Genomic DNA, 19,687 nt, shown 5'->3' on the forward strand with positions numbered 1-19,687 from the left:
TTGAATCATCAGACTGATTGCATCAACTCTCAACCAACTATTAAACAGTCCTTATAGTCACAGGACTAATTTGGAAGGTAACAATTATGTTATCAGAATCCGTTCAAATTCTACAGATCAGTTCTACCTACTGAACAGATCCATCGATTGAAGTTTTAGACCATTCTGACTTGTTTGACCATTCTGACTTGTTTGACTGAAGTTAAAAAATTTCTCTCTATTCTGGATTTGTTTCCTGTGTCTGTGATCCTGCTGTTCTAGTATTCTATTAGATTTTCCGGTTGAAGATTAAACCACCTGAGAGAGAGAGAGAGAAATTTGGAGTCAAAGGAGGGGAGAGAGATCAGATAAGAAAGGAAGGGGAAAATGATGATGGAAGAGAGAGAGAGAGAAATTTGGAGTCAAAGGAGGGGAGAAAGATCAGATGAGAAAGGAAGGGCTAAATGATGATGAAAGAGAGAGAGAGAGATGAAGAGAAAGGAGAGGGATATACCTACATCACTGCTGAGTGCTGCCAATGCTCCCCTTTATACAAAGTTATGACCGAGTTTTCTGGGAGAGGGGTGAAGAAGTGGCAACAGTTCCCCCCCCCCCCTTTTAGCTTGGGTTATTCCCCAAAAAAAATAGCCTTGATAATTGCATGTGGCACTAAACTCCCTCCCCGAAAACAAACAAATACTCATTCCCGATTTCTGCCCAAAATAAATACCCTGCTTGTTTAAATTTTTCTTCATAGACAAAACTCCCCTGAACAAGCACTTTTTACTGTTCTGGAAGTGTTTTATTGTCCTAGTCGTATTTGTGGGGTCTATCTCTGTCAGCCTTATTTGCCAGTATATTTTCTTCCAAGTATTGCCTCTTCCTCCTTGCAATAAAAGTTTTCATTAATGATTAAAAATATATGAAGCTATTGAATGTGTAAAATCTAAATGCTACAAATTTTATAATTTTAATAACACCATATCTATATTTAACAACTTATGCATAGAGAGAATCAGCTACATTATACGCTTCCCATAGACCAACCCAACTTATCACAAATCAACCCGAGTTCCAGGCATCAAACAAAAAAAACATTACACAAATCATATATTACCTTTGATCAGAATTCTTCCGAATGAAATCAGATACTTCACGATCCTGAAAAATGATATGGACATCCATCATCCAAAACAGGTCACAGACAGTAAATGAATTACCAAAAGCAAATTAACAACGGGAGTTTACCATTTGGAAGGTTAAACCTTGCAACAAAAGAGTATTACCTTTGAAAAAGCTTTTTGTTTGCCCTGTTCTAAAGATGTCCTTGACAGAGATCGACTTCCTCCTTTGGCAACTTTCTCAATTTTGCTCTTGCTTCTCCGAATGGAACACGGCATCTTTTGTTTCACCTGTTCATGTTGACACTTAACAGTTAAAGAGGGGAAGTGCTATTGAAAACAATTAACAGGGAAAATCAATCCAATCTTAATTTTCACAATGAAAGTTCAATTAGTGAATCAAAAGCTTTAGGAGAAGCACCAACATTCTAATCAGATGTCCACTTAAGTACCAATGGTAAAATATTTTTGAATCAAAATTTATATTTTTCGTGGAAAACCCATAACAGTCTACAACCAGTCAATATCAATCAGTACCATGGTTCAAGAAGTTGGTGGAGATGGTCGAAATAGACCAAAAAAAAAAATCGGTTTCAACACGGCTCGAAACAAAATGCTATGCGACTCACTAGGTTTACCAGATTTTGGCCGAAACTTGCATGTTACGGTCAACATTTCGACACGTTTCAGTGATTTCGTTTCGCCGAAATGTTACATTCACTTAAGTTTAAATACCATAAGTCGTTTGAAATGGGTACTGTTTCAACCAATTTCGAACTCAACTCATCATGTTTCAACCAAAACCTGTATTTTGACTCCAAACTTGATTTTGGCCATTCCAGCTGCAACTCTTGGTGGAAGAACTTGTTGGACGCTTGCTCAAGTCATCTATAACTGAAATTTAGCAAGTTTGAGGAAGATTGCTTAAAGATTCACAGTTTGACGTAATACCTTCTTTTTTTTTCAAAAGTAATTTTTTACAAAAAAAAAAAAGGGGTAAATATGTAGTGGTTAGGCTTCAATTTTTATCTGTTAAATAGTATTAGCCTATCAATGAATTCATGGAGTTGAATTTAATTTTCCGCTTTGAAATTACGATTTAAATTTTTGGTATAAAGAATTGATTATCTTGCAACAAATTTTTGCAACATAGTGTTAATACTTAGTGGTTGGAGCTCAATTCTATTTATGTTGGTCACCATTGGCCGATCTACAGACTCACAGTCAATGGTGCACATGCCCCCCACACATGCACGTTATACCAGAGGCCTGCACAGCAGATGGGGACCAGATGAGGAGCACGACAGCGTTAACATGGACATAGATGTTTCTTCCTTGTCTAACACACTTGGAGGCCTCAGACTGGAGGGTAGCAGCGGATATACTTGGTTCAGGCAGTCAGGACATTGGCGCGCACCATCATTTCCAGACACATCTAGCATTGGTATGGCGGGTTTGATCAGCATGGCTCTTCATCATCTCCATTCCGCACTACTCATGATGATCAGTCACAGGATGTGGCATCTTTCGTGGATAGCATCTTCTTCTTCCCGACCCAGTGATCTGTATCCGAGGTTGGGGTACCTAGAGTATATGGATGATGAGACATATCAGGCTGTTGTGATGGACTTAGAACATTTCCTCCGACATACCATGACATAGCCATCTTTTGTGATCAAGTCAAAGGAACGGTTTTGTCAGCACTCAGCAGCAAATCTTCCTCATCTTTTGAGCCCACCTGAAACCCTATGTGGTATTAACATAGAGTAGGAGACTAGGCCAAAGGGCAGGGGACTTTTGCCTATTTGCACATTTGATGTGAAGTCCGTGATTGTACACTTATGATGTAATATTGTGAAATTTAATGATATTAAATGATTTTTCTCAATTTGTAACTTGCAATTGCATATTTTAATTGGCTTCATTATATTTTATATGTTATAGTACTAAATCATGTGTAACATAGGCTATTTTTGAGAAATATACAGGCAAGGTACGGGCCATACGGCATACGCTTCCAATCTAATGTACGAAATCAAACTAACAATTTGAGTGTTTTTTTCAACAATCTAAAGGTTCTAGTGTTTAGGGATGCTTAATTAAGGTCTCTGTCAAGTTTCAGTCCAATTATAGTCGTTTGACCACTTCTATGGTCAAACGAAACAATGCAGGATTTCGGTCAAGTTTCTGTCGAAATCTAAATTATAGGTTTCAACCAGGGTCGAAACCCTGATAAAAACCAACTTCTTGAACCTTGATCAATACCGTTAGATGGGCCCAGTTCTATCCTCATGGTATAAGGCAAATCTCTACAGCAAAAACATAGCCTTATACAGTTATACCAACTAAATGGGGTAGGCTACATGAATCCTGGTTCTCTAATCAGCTCTGTTCGAAGTCATACAAGAATGAGACCTAAGCTATGCATGTCTTTCCCCACCACCTCGGCTCTCCTAGGATTATTTCAGGCCTGCCCCTGGCTCTTTTAGATCTTTCAATCCGAATCAATAAGGCAATTTTCTATAATTGCAAATTTATGGGCAAATTAAGCAAGAGATTAGAAACATAATTGGCTAGATTAGGAAGTTGATTAGATGTTCACTGCTAAGTACTAACCTTCTTTCATAGACTAAGAAAAACAGGCAAATACAGTACCCAAAAAAAAATTACAAAGACAGTCAAGTAAACAGGGAATATACTAGGCAATATTGTATACATGATCAACCAAACACTAGTATAACAAAACCATTGGCAAGTCTTTTAATAGTCTCAGGCTTTAGAAAACTATAGTTGCATTGCCTAAATCCCAATTGGTAGAGGGCCGATTAGGAGAAGGGGAGAATTTTGAGATGAATCTCAGAGTTGCAGGGGAAGAGGGGGGGTGTTAGAGTGTATGTACTAGGGGTACTTTAGTACATGTCTATGTCATATGTCTTAGAGTTGTATTTTGTAACTTTTATTATGTTTCTCTTTTACCTCCCTAGGGAGGTCCTTGTAATTCCCTAATTATGGCTTAATGAAGTAAATGGATGTTAGGAGAAGAATCTCCTAATTTTCCACGATTCTCTCCAACTGTCTTCTTCTTCCTCTCTTCTTCCTTCTTCCTCTTCTTCTTCATGCTGTAAACTCTTCATTCATTACTAGAATCAATCAACCATAAATATTAACTGGGTATCAGAGAATCAAGGTCCTCTGGTTTGAGAGTCGGCTAGGGTCTGCCTTGTTTCTTCTACCTCTCTTTGGGACTCTTCTTCTCTTTAGGGTTCCATTAGGGGTTGTATGCCTGTACCATGTGAAGCAATACATCCCTTTGGAGTTCCATCCCTTGATTCAATATAGAATGGAGGGACTGCAGATGTTGATGAAGCAGAGTTGAAGCTCCAGCAGCTGCACCATTTTACCACCAGCCTCTGCAACTTTTTTCGTTTCTCCCTCATCTCTCAACCATTTGGGATGAGGTGTGGTGCATTTGGATCGCCCAGGGGTGTCCTTTCAACCCCTCCAACAGTCGGTTGAAGAGAGAAGCAGCTCGAGGAGTGCTGCTCCAACTATTGCTGCCCAGGTTTTTCCGCCAGTGGGTTTCTTTTCTCTATTCGATGCTGCCTGTTGGCAGCTTGATTTGCTTTGGGGCTGGGACTTTTTGAGTGCCTTGAGGTCCTCTTTAAGGCTCATAAGGTGTTGATTGCTACATGAAGCAGGTTTGAGAGCTCTACTCTGTCATCCACGATACTGCCAGCAGGGTATTTTCTCTTTTTTTTCTGTTGAAGACCTTGTTGAGGATGTGCTGTCTTGTGTGGTTCTTAATTGTTGTGAGTGGCAGATTTGAGTAGTGTTATGGCCTTGGATGATATGTGCTGCTGTTGTTTGGTTTGTGGAAACATTTAGTTTGTGTTTCTTTTAATTTTTTTTTCATCAAGTGTATGCTCTTGGCTTGCCTGTTGCTTGCTGTTCTCCTTGCTGTGGTTGGGTTGAGGTGTCTCCCCATTTATACGAGGCTCTATTTTGCATTCCCCTGAGTTGTTTGGCAGTATGTCTACGGTGTCTGGGGCTGATTCTGAGGTCAGTGGACCAATTCCGGCCAGTGGTGCTCCAATTATGGCCTCCTTTGACAATCCCAACACCCAAATATTCGTTGTGAAATTGGACCATACCAACTACTTGGATTAGTCCCGTTCTGTGAAGTTGTCCCTCCGCAGTAGGGGAAAATTGGGATACATTACTGGATCTATCAAGGCTCCTGCTACCACTAATACAGGCTATGTCCAGTGGGAGACTGAGAACTCCGCTGTTATGACTTGGCTGATATTCTCCATGAAACCTGAGATAGGTAGGAGGTTTATGAGCAAGGAGACTGCGAAGGATATCTGGGACAGTGCCTCCAAGATTTATGATAGAGTTGGTGATGCAACTAAAGTGTATCAAATCCTTCAAAAAATCATTCATATGAAACAGGGCGATAGGAGCATATCTGACTACTACAACACTGTTATCAGTTTGTGGGAGGAGTATGATCACTATAACAATATCCACCTGTCCAATTCTGAGGATGAGGCAATGGTCTACAGGAACCGTGAAAATGAAAGAGTCCTAATTTTGCTGGGTGGTCTTAACCCAGAATATGAGCTTCTTCGCTCGCAAATCCTAGGGAGATCTCCTTTTCCATCTCTGGATGACGTGTGCAGCTACTTGCAGAGTGAGGAAACCAGGAGAACAACTATAGATGTTACACCATCAACAGAGAGATCTGCTCTTGTTTCCCCCACAGAGACTGGAAAAGTGGGGGAAGAGGCTAAGGGCCAACTCGTGGAGATCACCGTGAGAGGTTCAAATGTGATCACTATGGCAAGCTTGGACACACCAAGGACAGGTATTGGGATCTTCATGGGCAGCCCCCTAGTATGCGTGGTGGTTCCTCTAGTGCCTGTGGAGGCAAGCGTGGGGGGGCTCGGGCTCACTCTGTGACATCCGAGTCTGAGACATCTGGACTCCAGTCTGCTCCTGATTCTCTGTCACAGGATGACATTGCCGCCCTCCGCCGGCTCATGTCTCCCCTTGGAGGGTCAGCTACTTCTGCTTCAGCTCTGCAGATCTCTACTCCTTCTACTGCACCCACCTGGATTATTGACTCTGGCGCCTCTGACCACATGACTGGTATGTCCCAGTACTATGATTCCTAACCCATTTGCTCTGGCCGGGACAAGGTAAGGGTTGCTGATGGTTCCCTTTCTTCTGTCTCTGGTAAGGGTAATGTGCGAGTTACTCCTTCTATTTCCCTTGAATCTGTCCTTCATGTTCCTGATTTTGCTACTAACCTATTATCAGTGAGTCACCTAACCAAATCCTTACATTGTTGTGTTATTTTCTTTCCTTCCTATTGTGTCTTTCAGGATTTGGAGACAAAGAGGGTTATTGGCAGTGGGACTGAGAAAGGAGGACTCTATCTTCTTGAACCACGGTTACCTGCCCAATCTACTGCTGCAGCAATGTTTGTGGTCGGAGTGACCGTAGTACTTTAGAGTCTATACTGCTTTGGCATCAGCGTTTGGGTCATCCCTCTTTTGTTGTTATGAGGAGACAGTTACCCCATTTGTTTACTTCTTTTCCTTCATCTTATGTTTTTCAGTGTGAATCTTGTATTTTTGCTAAATACTATTGCACATCTTATCCTTATCGTGGTAATAGATCTACTGCACCTTTTTCCCTTGTTCATACTGATGTTTGGGGGCCTTCCCCTACTACTTTATCTGGATTTCGTTACTTTGTTTCATTTGTGGATGACTATTCTCGGTCTACTAGGACTGTTTTGTTGAAACAAAAGAGTGATGTTAGTGATGCCTTCAAGGATTTTTATCACCTTATTAGTACTCAGTTTGGTACCCGCATTCAAATTGTTCGGTCTGATAAGGGGGGTGAGTACATGTATGGAGGACTCCAACAGTTCTTTACTGATAATGGCATCCTCCATCAACTGGCTGGTGTTGACACCCCACAACAAAATGGGGTGACTGAGCGCAAAAATCGCCATTTGCTGGAGATCACCAGGGGTCTTCTCTTTGGTATGCATGTGCGTAAGACCTTTTGGTCGGATGCACTTCTTACCGCTGCATTTCTTATTAACCGGATGCCAACTCCACTTCTTGGATCCAAATCTCCACTGGCTCTTCTTTCTCCTCAATCCTCAGTTTTTTCCTTGCCTTCGAGAGTCTTTGGTTGTGTTTGTTATGTTCATGTCAATAAATCAGCCCGTACCAAGCTCGATCCAAAAGCTCTCAAGTGCATCTTCTTGGGCTACTCTGATTCCACCAAAGGGTATAAGTGCTACCATCCTCCTTCCCGAAGGCGACTTCTCTCCAAAGATGTCACCTTCTTTGAGTCTATCCCTTATTTTTCTTCCCCTCAACATTCTGTTCAGGGGGAGAGTACTAGCAGTGAACAGAATGCTGATGTCATTCCCTTTCTATCTCCCTTGCCTACCTCCACTTCCCCATTCCTATTTGATATTGGAAAGTACAAAGAAGTGGATGTTGTTATTGGTATTGATGCTAGTAGTGGTGGTGATGCTAGCAAAAAAAAAGAATACAAGGGAATAAGATTCAAAGAAGATGGTGTATTCACAAGAGGTGAATGCTTGTTGAAGGAAAAAGGGAAGCAACCATGGTATAAGCAACCCTGCCGAAACCCTTCTTTGGATCCACATCCTCAGTCTCATCCTCCTTAGTCGGGTAATTCCTCTCCTTCTGAATTAGATCTTCCCATTGCTATGAGAAAGAGGAAGAGAGCTTGTACTAACCCCATAGCCCAGTTTGTTTCCTATGACTCCATTTCTCCTAAAGGTATTATTTTTTCCACTGCCCTTGAGTCTTCTTCTATTCCCAAAAATGTCACAGAGGCCTTATCTGATCCAAAATGGATGCAAGCAATGACTGAGGAAATGGTGGCTCTAGAGAAGAACAATACTTGGACACTAGTTGATCTTCCCAGGGGGAGAACTCCAGTTGGATGCAGATGGGTTTATACAGTCAAGTATAGATCCGATGGTACAGTGGAGAGGTACAAAGCTAGACTGGTTGTAAAAGGGTATAGTCAGGTGTATGGCATTGACTACCAGGAGACTTTTGCCCCCGTAGCCAAGCATAACTCAATCAGGGTTCTTCTTTCGGTGGCAGCCAATAAAGATTGGCCAATGTACCAATTAGATGTGAAGAATGCATTTCTTCATGGAGATTTAGCAGAGGAAGTGTACATGCAACCTCCACCTAGTTTTAAGTGTCCCTCAGCTGAAGGGAGAGTGTGTCTCTTGAAGAAGGCTCTCTATAGCCTCAAGCAGTCTCCTAAGGCTTGGTTTGAGAGATTTAGACAAACCATCTTAAAGAATGGGTATTATCAGAGCCAAGCTGACCACACCTTGTTTATCAAGAGAGGTAATGGTACAGTTACAGCTCTCATTGTCTATGTTGATGACATTGTGGTAACTGGGAATGATGTTGCGGAGATAAACAGCTTGAAGTCTTATTTGGCTAGACAGTTTGAGATCAAAGACCTTGGACTCTTGAAATACTTCTTGGGTATTGAAGTATCTAGATCAAGGAAAGGAATCAACATCTACCAAAGGAAATTTGTCTTGGATCTTTTGAAAGAGACAGGCATGATAGGGTGCAAACCGGCAACTTCTCCCATTGACCTGAATCATAAGCTTGGTGATGAATGTGGTTCTTCTCTTATAGATGCAAGCAAGTACCAAAGATTAGTTGGGAAACTCATCTATCTCTCCCTGACTAGACCAGACATCTCTTATGCAGTTGGAGTGATGAGTCAATTCATGCATGCCCCCAGGAGTGGACATTTGGATGCGGTGCATCGCATCATTAGATATTTGAAATCCTGTAGGAAAAGGCCTTCTATTTGCCAAACATAACCATTTGCAGATTGAAGGCTACACAGATCCGATGGTGCTCGTCTCGACAGGAGATCTACTGGATCATGTACCTTTGTGGGTGGTAATCTAGTTACCTGGAGGAGTAAGAAACAACCGAGTTGTAGCTAGATCCAGTGCAGAAGCTGAGTTTAGGGCCATGGCTCATGGAGTGTGTAAGCTTATATGGCTAAAAAGACTTCTTCAAGACTTGAGCTTTGAAACTGAAGGGCCAATGAGACTTTATTGTGACAACGAAGCTGCTATAAGCATTGCCCATAATCCGGTTCAACATGATCGAACCAAACATATTGAGGTTAATCGACACTTCATCAAAGAGAAGCTGGATTCTGGGTGCATTTGTACTCCCTTTGTGATGACAGGTGATCAAGTAGCAGATATCTTCACCAAGGGTCTCATTCCTAGTCTCTTCAGTACCTTATTGTCCAAGCTGGGAATGTATGACATTTATTCTCCAGCTTGAGGGGGAGTGTTAAAGTGTATGTACTAGGGGTACTTTAGTACATGTCTATGTCACATGTCTTAGAGTTGTATTTTGTAACTTTTATTATGTTTCTCTTTTACCTCCCTAGGGAGGTCCTTGTAATTTCCTAATTATGGCTTAATGAAGTAAATGGATGTTAAGAGAAGAATCTCCTAATTTTCCACAATTCTCTCCAACTGTCTTCTTCTTCCTCTCTTCTTCCTTCTTCCTCTTCTCCTTCATGCTGTAAACTCTTCATTCATTACTAGAATCAATCAACCATAAATATTAACTGGGGGGGGGGGGGGGAAGATCACACACGCACAGCCACACAGGCCTCAACCAAACAACTCAGTTCATTCTTTTGTCAAATCTGTATCATCGGTTACAAGCCAATATATAAAGAAAACTTCAAACAAGAAATAGAAATTAACCCAACTAGGGAACTAAGACCAGATTTGGTATGATTTCTATTTCAACTTTGGATTTGATTTCATGAATTAGTCAACAAATAGATTTTGGTCAAGAAATTGAAATTGTTTCGGTTGGATCAATTTGAAATATTTCAAGAATAAGAAATCCATTTGGTTGTTCAATTTCTAAGAATAAATTCTCTACATTTCTTTAGGAGAGGATGATGGTGACAGTGCGTAGGCAGGACAGGCAGGACCGAAAAGGGGGTGGTGGTAGAGGCAGCAGTGACGGCAGGGTGGTGGTGGAGGTGGCGATAGTGGCGGGGTGATGGTGGTAGTGATGGCAGTGATGGTGGTGGCAATGGGCCGGTGGCGGTGGCGGTGGCGGTGGCGGTGGCAGTGGGCCAGTGGTGGTGGTGGTGGTGGTGGCAGGGAGGTGGTGGGGGCATTGTGGTGGTGAGATCATAAGGAGGAGAAGAAGGGTGGTGTTTTATTTTTAACATGAAATTAATACTTTGCCCATCAAATTAACCATGTGCTCATTAAAGTGCAATAGTGAAATCAATTTCAAATTCAGAATTGAAATTGAAATGTCTCCTCACATATTTCAGAATTTCTATTCCAGATTAAAAATCAAACCAAACAATTTCCAAAATAGAAATCACACCATGGAAATTGAAATAGAAATCATACCAAATCAGGCCTAAGAAAACTAATTTTACTCAACTAAGGGAATACGCTAAGAAAACTAATTTTACTTAACTAAGGGAACTACTAACTTCGTAAATAGCTATCCCCTAATAAGATTTAAATTAAAAAAAAAAATAGTCCTAAAATATCCTAATAGACCATAGACCCAGATTTGGACCCGGTTCTCGGTCTGGGTTCCCAAACGAGTTTGGGCCTGTCCAAGATAGTGCACCTGCATGGCTGCATCAATTCCCCCAGTGTTGAGGAAAACTCGACAACGAGTTTTGTAAAATAGTAGAAATACAAGCACACGAACAGGGGTTGTCTGCTCATTGTCTGCAACTTGAAGAAAATCCAAAATATGAAGCCTTAGGGTTGCATCGATGGCTGGAAAAACTGTGAGGAAGAACAAACTCAATGTGAACGCTTGGTGTTGCAGTAGAGCCCGTTGGATCTTCACCCATAATATTTGTCTCGTCTTCCTTGACCGGTACTTGTAATTCCATATCTGAGTGGTCTTCCTCTTGTGTTGGCTCATTCGGTCCATCCTGTGGCTGCACTATCGGTATCACCTTCTTTGACTCCAAGGATATTTCGTCAACCAATCCATGAAGAACAAATGTTTGGCGCATGTGAAAAAGTTGTAGGTTCTATCACAATCAACAACACCTTTTCGTTTTTCTAACCAATCTTGACCCAATTTAATAATGCAATGAGAAGATTCGAACTCTTCACAATAAGCACCATCACAATACTTGAGAAACGGAGAATTCGACGAATACATAATCCTCAGACTCAATAATGGTTTTGTCACTCTTTGATAGCATCTTTACCATAGATCGCTAGACGAAATTGCCGCTTTGTCTTTCATCAATAAACAAATCAGCAAGCTTTCCGTTGGGCAAGCAAATGTTAAACCTAAACACAAAGAAATCCAAGTCTAGGTTCGTATTTGGAATCACTATGGCCCACACAAATAAGAGGATACTCAAATCAAGGAGTTAGTGGCAGAACCCATAAATAAAATGAAATTTATAATGACAATGACAGAACCGTAAATAAAAGGAACCTTGAAGGGATTTAAAATATAAAAGTAGGGAGGGACAAAATTAGGTTGGGGTAGACAAGGTAGAATAAAAAGGTGCTAGGGAGTATAATGGGAAAACCAAAAAAAAGAAGAAAATAAGGAATAAGAAGGTGGCTCGAGAAGAGGAGATCGTCTCCTCCTTCACAACGTCAGAGGAAAACCAGTAAGTGAAGGAGAAGTCTCCCACACGAGATTATCGGGTGACATGAAAGTTTGGAGCTGGATTCTCTGCTATGGATCTTTGGAAAACCAGTGAAAACATGTAAAAGCACTGTCTCCTATTTCTGGAACCAGCAGTGGAACTTCAACTTCGATTAGGAGACTGCGAGTATCGTACACCGGAGTGCAGCGACGAACCCAGGAATGCTTGATGCGATTACCTCTAAAATTCTTCTCTCACATCTTTTTTTTTTTTTTTTGGTGCTGACGGGGGTTCGATTGAGGTGACAGTGGGGATGGTGGGTGGGTTTGTGAGTCATTGCGGGTGGAAAAAGGAAGATGGGTTGTTGCGAGGGAGGGAGTGTTGCTGCAGGAGTCAGGAATCGAAGGGAGGGGAGGGAGACCGAGAGAGAGAGAGAGAGAGATGGGGAAGGATGATGGATCCTTCAGCTTTGATATCAAATTAGTAGAAGGACGATTAGGAGAAGTGAAGAAGTCTGAGATAAATCTCAGAGTTACAGGGGAGAGGAAATCGCATAAGAAGGGGGGGTGGGAAGAAGATCGCACACACACAGCCACACAGGCCTCAACCAAACAACTCAATTCATTCTGTTGTACCGATCAAAAAAAATATATATTGCATCCTAAGCAAACTACCAGCCCTTGCCAGACCAGAAAACTGGTTTAGAACCATAGTTGTCAAGACACCATCTAGGCATCCAGGCGCCTTGGTCGCCTTGATTTTGGACCCTCTCCAGCGCCTTGGGTCGCCTAGATGCCGTGACAACTATGTTTAGAACCAACGCTCGGTTTGGGCTTCCAAAGTGGTTCATGTTTGTCCAACCAAACTAGAGCAACTGCATCACAAACCAGCTGAATTAAGGCTAGGTCTCAAAAAACAAGTCTTACGCTATCAACATGGTAAAGCCTGCAGAACCAAGATTTATGCAATGGACTTGCAACATCTAAAGACAACATATGTCTTCAAAAATTTGTAACCTCCTAAATTAACAGCGGGCTATTCTATTGGCATCCTCCCTGGGATCTGCTTATAGAATTATAACAAATCCGACTCCTCGTGGGACTGTGGGAGTATAACATATGTCTTCAAAAATTTGTAACCTCCTAAATTAACAGCAGACTATTCTACTGGCATCCTCCCTGGGATCTGCTTATAGAATTATAACAAATCCGACTCCTCGTGGGAGTATAAAAAGTAACCAAAATAATTCATTTATACTTTAGAAAGTAAGAACTAATTCACTAAGTGGCATTTGTTTACTCCTTTATACTTTAGAAATTAAAAATTAACTCACTATGTGGCATTTGTTTACTCCAAATTTTACCAGAACCAGCAACCATTTGAACAAAAGGAGGAGAATAAAGCAAGGAAATAGTATCCATTGGCCATTGTTCATCAACAACCCAAGCCAGCATCCATGGGTGATATGTTTTGTAATAACTGAAGAGACAAGATAAAGGTTCTTATCTATCTATCAGACATTGTTCATCAATAACAAAGGCCAGCATCCATGGGTGATATGTTTTGTAATAACTGAAGAAGAAAGATAAAGGTTCTTAACCTATTTCAACCTAGTTGCAATGAAGCAATGAAGGTATAAGCAAACTCATTTCAAATCATGGTACTAAATCTCGTTTCGTTTCGGTGTTTCGGTCTGACCGAAATTTCCTCGAAATATGGTATTTTCCTGTGGGTGTAAAATGCCAAAATGACCGAGTTTTCCGAAATTTTCGAAACGACATTACCGAAATTACCGAGATTTCCAAAATTTCCAAAACGAGATGACCGAAATATTCGAAATATTGCACGTGACACTTTTAGTGACTTTTTTAATATCTCGCGATATATCGTGAGTCCACGATATTTCATCGATATCTCACGAGATATCGTCGAAATATGGTATTTTTTCATTTTGGATTGGTATCGTATCTCGGACAGCTCGAGATATACGAAATTTGGCGAAATATCGCCGAAATTTCGCGAGATTTTGCACCTTGTTTCAAATATGATTAAGTTGACCGTATGTAACTCTAAGTATACTCTAGAAAAGGAGTTCTATAAATTATTTCCAGAAGGTAGGTGCCTTGAAAACTAAAATATAACCTAACAAATAAGGTTTAAAATATTCAACCCAATTTTTTTCCGTTTTCCTTCTAACCAACTCCACTTAATCGATCCCAGAAAAATATATTTCCACACTAAACAAGAAAAACATATTTCTAACAGGACTAACTTATCGGTGGCTAGCTTTAAATAGTTCAACATAAAGGACTGCTAACATAATGGCTTCTTAAAACAACCAATAACAAATTCAATATATGGATGGAGAAATAGTTACAATTCTTCAAAGCTCTTTCTTCTGCAGTACCTTTACTGCCTAGCAAAGATAAAACAACTTGGAACTCGACCAATAAAAAAAAATCTTACACACAATTCTTATACCCCTCTTGAATCGCTTATAAATGAGGAACCAGACCCCAAATTTCAAAACCAATTTGAGTTGTTTCAGTGGGGTTCATAGGTCAAAGAAATGGGGTCACAGTATCGTCCATAACAGGGGACCCAGGTTCCACTTAAAAACCAAAACACTCACCAGCAAATTAATTGATAATTGTGTCGAATAACAGAGAAACGCAATGAGAGAAATAGAAAATCAGATCAGAAAATTAAATCTGGAACTATGAATTAGATCTGTAGGGCAACCAACTGTTCTGGTTCTCTCACAGAACATAATAGAATGGCAAAACAGGTTGATGAACAAGACCTCGATCAATTTTGCGCCCATAAAGAGGCTCAAGTTGGTAGCTGAAAATTTCTTATATTCTATTTTACACTGGTGGGGCAAATATGTAATATTGGATGTTCAAATTGAGCTAAGTTGAGAGGATCTTCATGCAGTTCTTCTGTTATGTCAACAGTTTGAGTTCCAGTTTTAGTTCTTAAGAGTTAGAGTCAGTATACTAATAGATTTTGTAGAGTCCAAGTCTGAGTTGGTGGTTTCTTACTTTAGGGACAGTAAAAGATGTAGCCTCCATTCATTTACAGTTTTTGAGAAAAAATAAAGTTCAGTTTTGGCATTGAAGTTCTGACATGCAAAGGCCAGTGTGGTTGCTTATTTACTCTCAAGTTCTCTCTCTCTCTTTCTCTTCAGTAAAATTCTGAATTTCTCAATTATCACGTTAGTTTTACTCTCTCACTCCCTGCAAAACTTCTTTCCCCGTTCTTTTGTTCAATCAATTTCTCTATTTCTACTGTTTCTGTGCTTAGTTTGATCTGAAACTTCATAAATATGTTTCAGCTACTATTCATTATTAAATCTGATCACTTAAATCAGATTTAAACTCATCTATTTACATACCCATATACACTGCCCTGTTTTCTGTCATATCCTCTTTTATCTATTGCCCGTTCAATTAAGTTAGAGGGATCTTATTTTTTTCCCCTTGATAGAACAGATCCCGTAGGAGACTTGACAAAACTTCCAGTCTATCTGCTTTATATTTTACTAGATATCAATTTTCTCCCAACCCTCAAATCTTCCCTGTTCTGATGATTTATCAATTGCTCCACACTTCCTTGTTCTGTCCTTTTATTCAATTAATCAATTTCTATCTATTTCCCAAGTCTGAAATCTGTTATTCTCCATTCCAAACATCTGTTTTGTTATTCATTATGTCCTCATCAGTTTTCTTTATCAAACTCATGATAAATTTCAGAGTGTTTATATCTGTTCCTTATACACACATACTAGATTCCAATCATTCCAGCAAGCCTTCTAGCCCTATTTCCCAAAATTAGGGTTTGAATTTGCACCAATATGTGGGAAAAGTTGGTATCACTTCTTCAGAGTGAATCTGAAAGAATTTTTTCCTTCTCCCAACTTAAACTCACTAGAATTCTTTTCCACGACTGATTCTTGGATTTTTCATTCTTTCGAAGTTGTACTTTGAAGCAAAACTTTTATGCTTCTCATCCCAAGAATCAATTCCTTAGTTTGTGTGGGCACCACCTACAGTAAGTATTTGTTAACTACAAAAATCACTCACAAGAATAGTAAATTGCAAACCCCCACCTCCCAAAAGAATAAAAAAATAGGAAACAAGACAAAGTGCTTCCTAAGAGACTACTCTAGACATCAGGAGTGATACCAAAATCCCACCTAATTGCAGGTTGAGTATTTCTGTACCCAATATTTCAGTCCAGTTCAATGATACAGATGCCCGGGGGGAGATGGGTCAGAAAAACTCCATTGTTTGTTGAAAATAGGTTACAAACTCCAGCTTTGAGACCTCCATTAAGATTATCATAGTGGCTGATCTTTAAGGACATTAATTCTAGGTTGAGAGCTGCTCTTGATAAGTTACTCACTCTTGACCATCTTTGAGGTAGACAGTTTTTCCTTCTTTTTTTTTTGGATAGATTATCTTTAAGGAAGAGGTTGCAAACGAGCCAACAGGTGTGTTCTATGAAATAAGTAAGCCCTCAAAACATCTCTTCATTTTCTGTGATATAGCATGAAAGTAAATTTGGCCTCCTTCCACTGTTTGTTCGTAGTTGATTCAGAAAGCCCGGAGACATGGATTTCCTTGGACTTGGCTTCTTTCAGTTTTTACTTTGAGGAACAGGTGATGGGGGGAAGGAAGATGGCTCCCATGCTATTCCTTTGGGGGGATTTAAATGGAGAGGAATCAGTAAATCTATGACAGAGTAAGTGCTCAATATATGCGCACATCAATTGGGTGATCCATGGAATAGACAGCATCTAAGAAAGAATACCTAGGTGTTCGGGTTTCCAAGTTGAAGATAATTTGCAATATTTGGTTTAAGGGTATTACATTTTCTTCTTTTTCTTGATACATTTTTCTGAACAATTTACATCTTTCTTTTTTTTTCTTTTTTTGGTTGAATTCCTCATTCACCATGCTTCTGCTATAAAATTTTCAGTACAGATTAATCTACAAAACATATATTAATAAAACCCTTCCAATCATTGCTTAAAAAATTGTTATCACTGCACTCTCATGACTTAACAAAAAACAGCAAAGGAAAGAAAACTGAGACTACAACAAAAACTCCTTACCAAAATGATATCAAAAGGAAACATTAATATACCATGACAAAACCCAGCATCTAGTTAATGAGTCGCTTTCTAGGCATTTCCATGTGTTCTAGGGTTGTCAAAGAAGATACTAAAAGGCCTGAGCTATTTTCCATTTGCTAAAGTCTACAAACTATTAACTATTTATGAAGCTTCCATGCATTGGTATGGGAGCTGTACTTCATTCAAATGTACAGTATATACAATAGATCTCTCAAGAGAGGAATAAGGCATCTGACAAGGTATGCATAGAAATCAAGGTGTATTACCAAACACATCTGAACAATATATAATAAGTTCCAAGGAAAATCCCTCTAGGTCAAAGGTGGGCATAGGATCAAGGAAATTGAATTGCAAGTTTTCCTTAATTTATTATTATTATTTTTTATCAATACCAAAATGATATTTTATCTATAGAACCAAATTGCACATTTGGAAAGAAGCTCAATGAGAACGTGGAAGATATTTGATGTACAACATCAAGTTAAGTGTTATGCTCCATGGACTGAAAAGTTGGCAACACATTTTACACTTGCTTGTGGAAGTTAATGATTTACTCTGGCCACAAGGACTAGTAGCACTTGATTATTTCCCAAAGCCAATGTGTGGTTTATAAGGATTTTATTCCAGCCTCAAACACAAAACAATAGTAAGAAACAATAGAGCACATACTTCTAGTAAAAGCTATAACAAACAAAGCTCCAAGAGCGTAACAACTAACAATAGAAATATTTATTGAAATATTGGAAAAAAAGCACAACCAACTGAATTATGCAGTCTAATAATTGTGGCAGGAAATTTGTTGCTAACAGCTGCAGTACCTCAACAAATAAAATAAGGCTCAAAACCTTAAACTCTAAAAGGGCACTGCCAGTCCAAACTACATCAGTTCCTAGTCGGAATTTTGTGCAATAGTCCAATACATGAGGCACAAACATAAATTAACTCTTCTCCCTCAAAGAAGGCCAAACACATGGACACAATGACACGTAGATAAGGACCATTAAACTCTTCTCTTTCAAATGGAATTAACTTTTCTCCAAAGCTTCAATTCTTGGATACAACATTACTAAAGAAACTCCCACATTCTGAAAATGTAAGTTAATATAATTACAGAAGTATTATTAATTTTCCACTCACATCTGAGAATACCCTGTACATTGAACTATTACAGAGGGCATTTACATTCTCAGAAAGAATATACAGAGAAACCTGACCAAAGAGCCTATCTTCCCAAGGATAACTTAGAGAAACAAAAAAAAAAAAAAAAAAGCTATAACTTACACACAAAGCGATCTATCTGCATCCAAGACTTGCAGAAAAAATCCATCTTCCATACAAGTCACGAGATGGAAAAGAAAATTCATAGAATGACAATCATAATAACGTATTGACGAAAAGAGAGAGAATGTTTCCAACACCATGTGCCTACCTCTGTATGATACATCTTCTAAACAACATAGAACTACCAAACAGAAATTGGCAGAGGCCAAGGATATGATATCCAGGAACCAAAACTTGAAAGGAAAACAAAAAAAAGAAAACCGGAAATTTGTCCATGTTCGACTCTAAATCAAAAAATAACAATAATTTTTTTTTTAAAAATCACTAATTGCAGAAAACCGGAAATGACTGCAACCGCTAATTAACATAATCAATTAACTCCACAGAACCGTGACCCCTAAATTTAAACATCCGCTATATAATCAAATAACAAAACAAGCCTTCTTTAAATTCATTATTTTCCTCCCTCTTCCTTCTATATTTCTGCATCATCCAATTCACCAAAATATAATAACAATAATTATACAAAACAAGAGTTGAGAAAAAGCTTCACTAAATTAAACAGCGAATCAAAAACCGTCACTAAATTTATCATACGGAGCCTGAAATATCTGCGACCACATTTGATCACCAACAAACTTTAAAATTAATAATACTAAAAATCCTCAATAGACTTAACTAATCTTACACTGAATCAAAGTCTCTAAATTTAAAGATCCAAGAAACTCTGATAAATTTAACTACAGCAGTGTTAGATATGAACAAAACAGAAAGATAGAAAGAAAAAAATCTTGAACAGAAATGGAGAAAGAAACGGAGAAGAAACTAGAAAGACACCTTTGCATAAGCTTTCCGATATCCGCGCTTTTCTCGCTTCGCTTCGACGGCTCCCTTTATAAGGTAACCTGTCTTGATCTATTATTCTTTAATCCTTGAACGATAAGAGAGAAAGAAAGAAAGAAAGAGAGCGAGGGGCACGAAAAACCAGAGACTCTGATTGAAATTTGGGAAGTGAAAGAGAAAGGATTTGTAGTAATAACGATACTTTTTGGTCCAATCGTTACTATTGAGTAGAATCACAGAAGAAAGGAAAGGAAGCAGTTGAACTGTAAATTTGGTGAGATAGCAAGGGCATTTATCTACGTTTAGATGTGATCACGTGCATAATAGCGCTGGATTAGAATAAACATTCACAGTTCTGAAAAAATATTCTGATCAGACGGTTAGATTATAAAGTATATGGTTTAAACAATTCTTTAGTTATATTGTGTTTTTTTTTTTTTAATCACATTTGTCCAGTCCCAGCTAACGCTCAAAAAGATGTGGTCCCCATTATGTAATCTTTGCATGTTTAGCTCGCATAGATCTCTCCTGAGAATGTTTCTGATGCATCGACGGTATACATAAATGATGTACATTCATAATTTTATGGGGTTCA

The 19,687-nt window shown here is 39.2% G+C and overlaps 1 long non-coding RNA gene across 1 annotated transcript; it reads right to left on the reverse strand.

Annotated features, from left to right (window-relative positions):
- Positions 1 to 978: 978 nt before the first annotated feature.
- Positions 979 to 19,278, reverse strand: LOC122664991. The gene is made up of 3 exons (XR_006333410.1): positions 19,087 to 19,278; positions 1,266 to 1,391; positions 979 to 1,140 (listed from the first exon to the last, which is right to left on the reverse strand). It is a non-coding gene; the product is annotated as an uncharacterized LOC122664991 (long non-coding RNA).
- Positions 19,279 to 19,687: the final 409 nt, after the last annotated feature.

This window comes from Telopea speciosissima, chromosome 6 (assembly GCF_018873765.1).
Source record: "Telopea speciosissima isolate NSW1024214 ecotype Mountain lineage chromosome 6, Tspe_v1, whole genome shotgun sequence".
Lineage (NCBI taxonomy): Eukaryota > Viridiplantae > Streptophyta > Magnoliopsida > Proteales > Proteaceae > Telopea > Telopea speciosissima.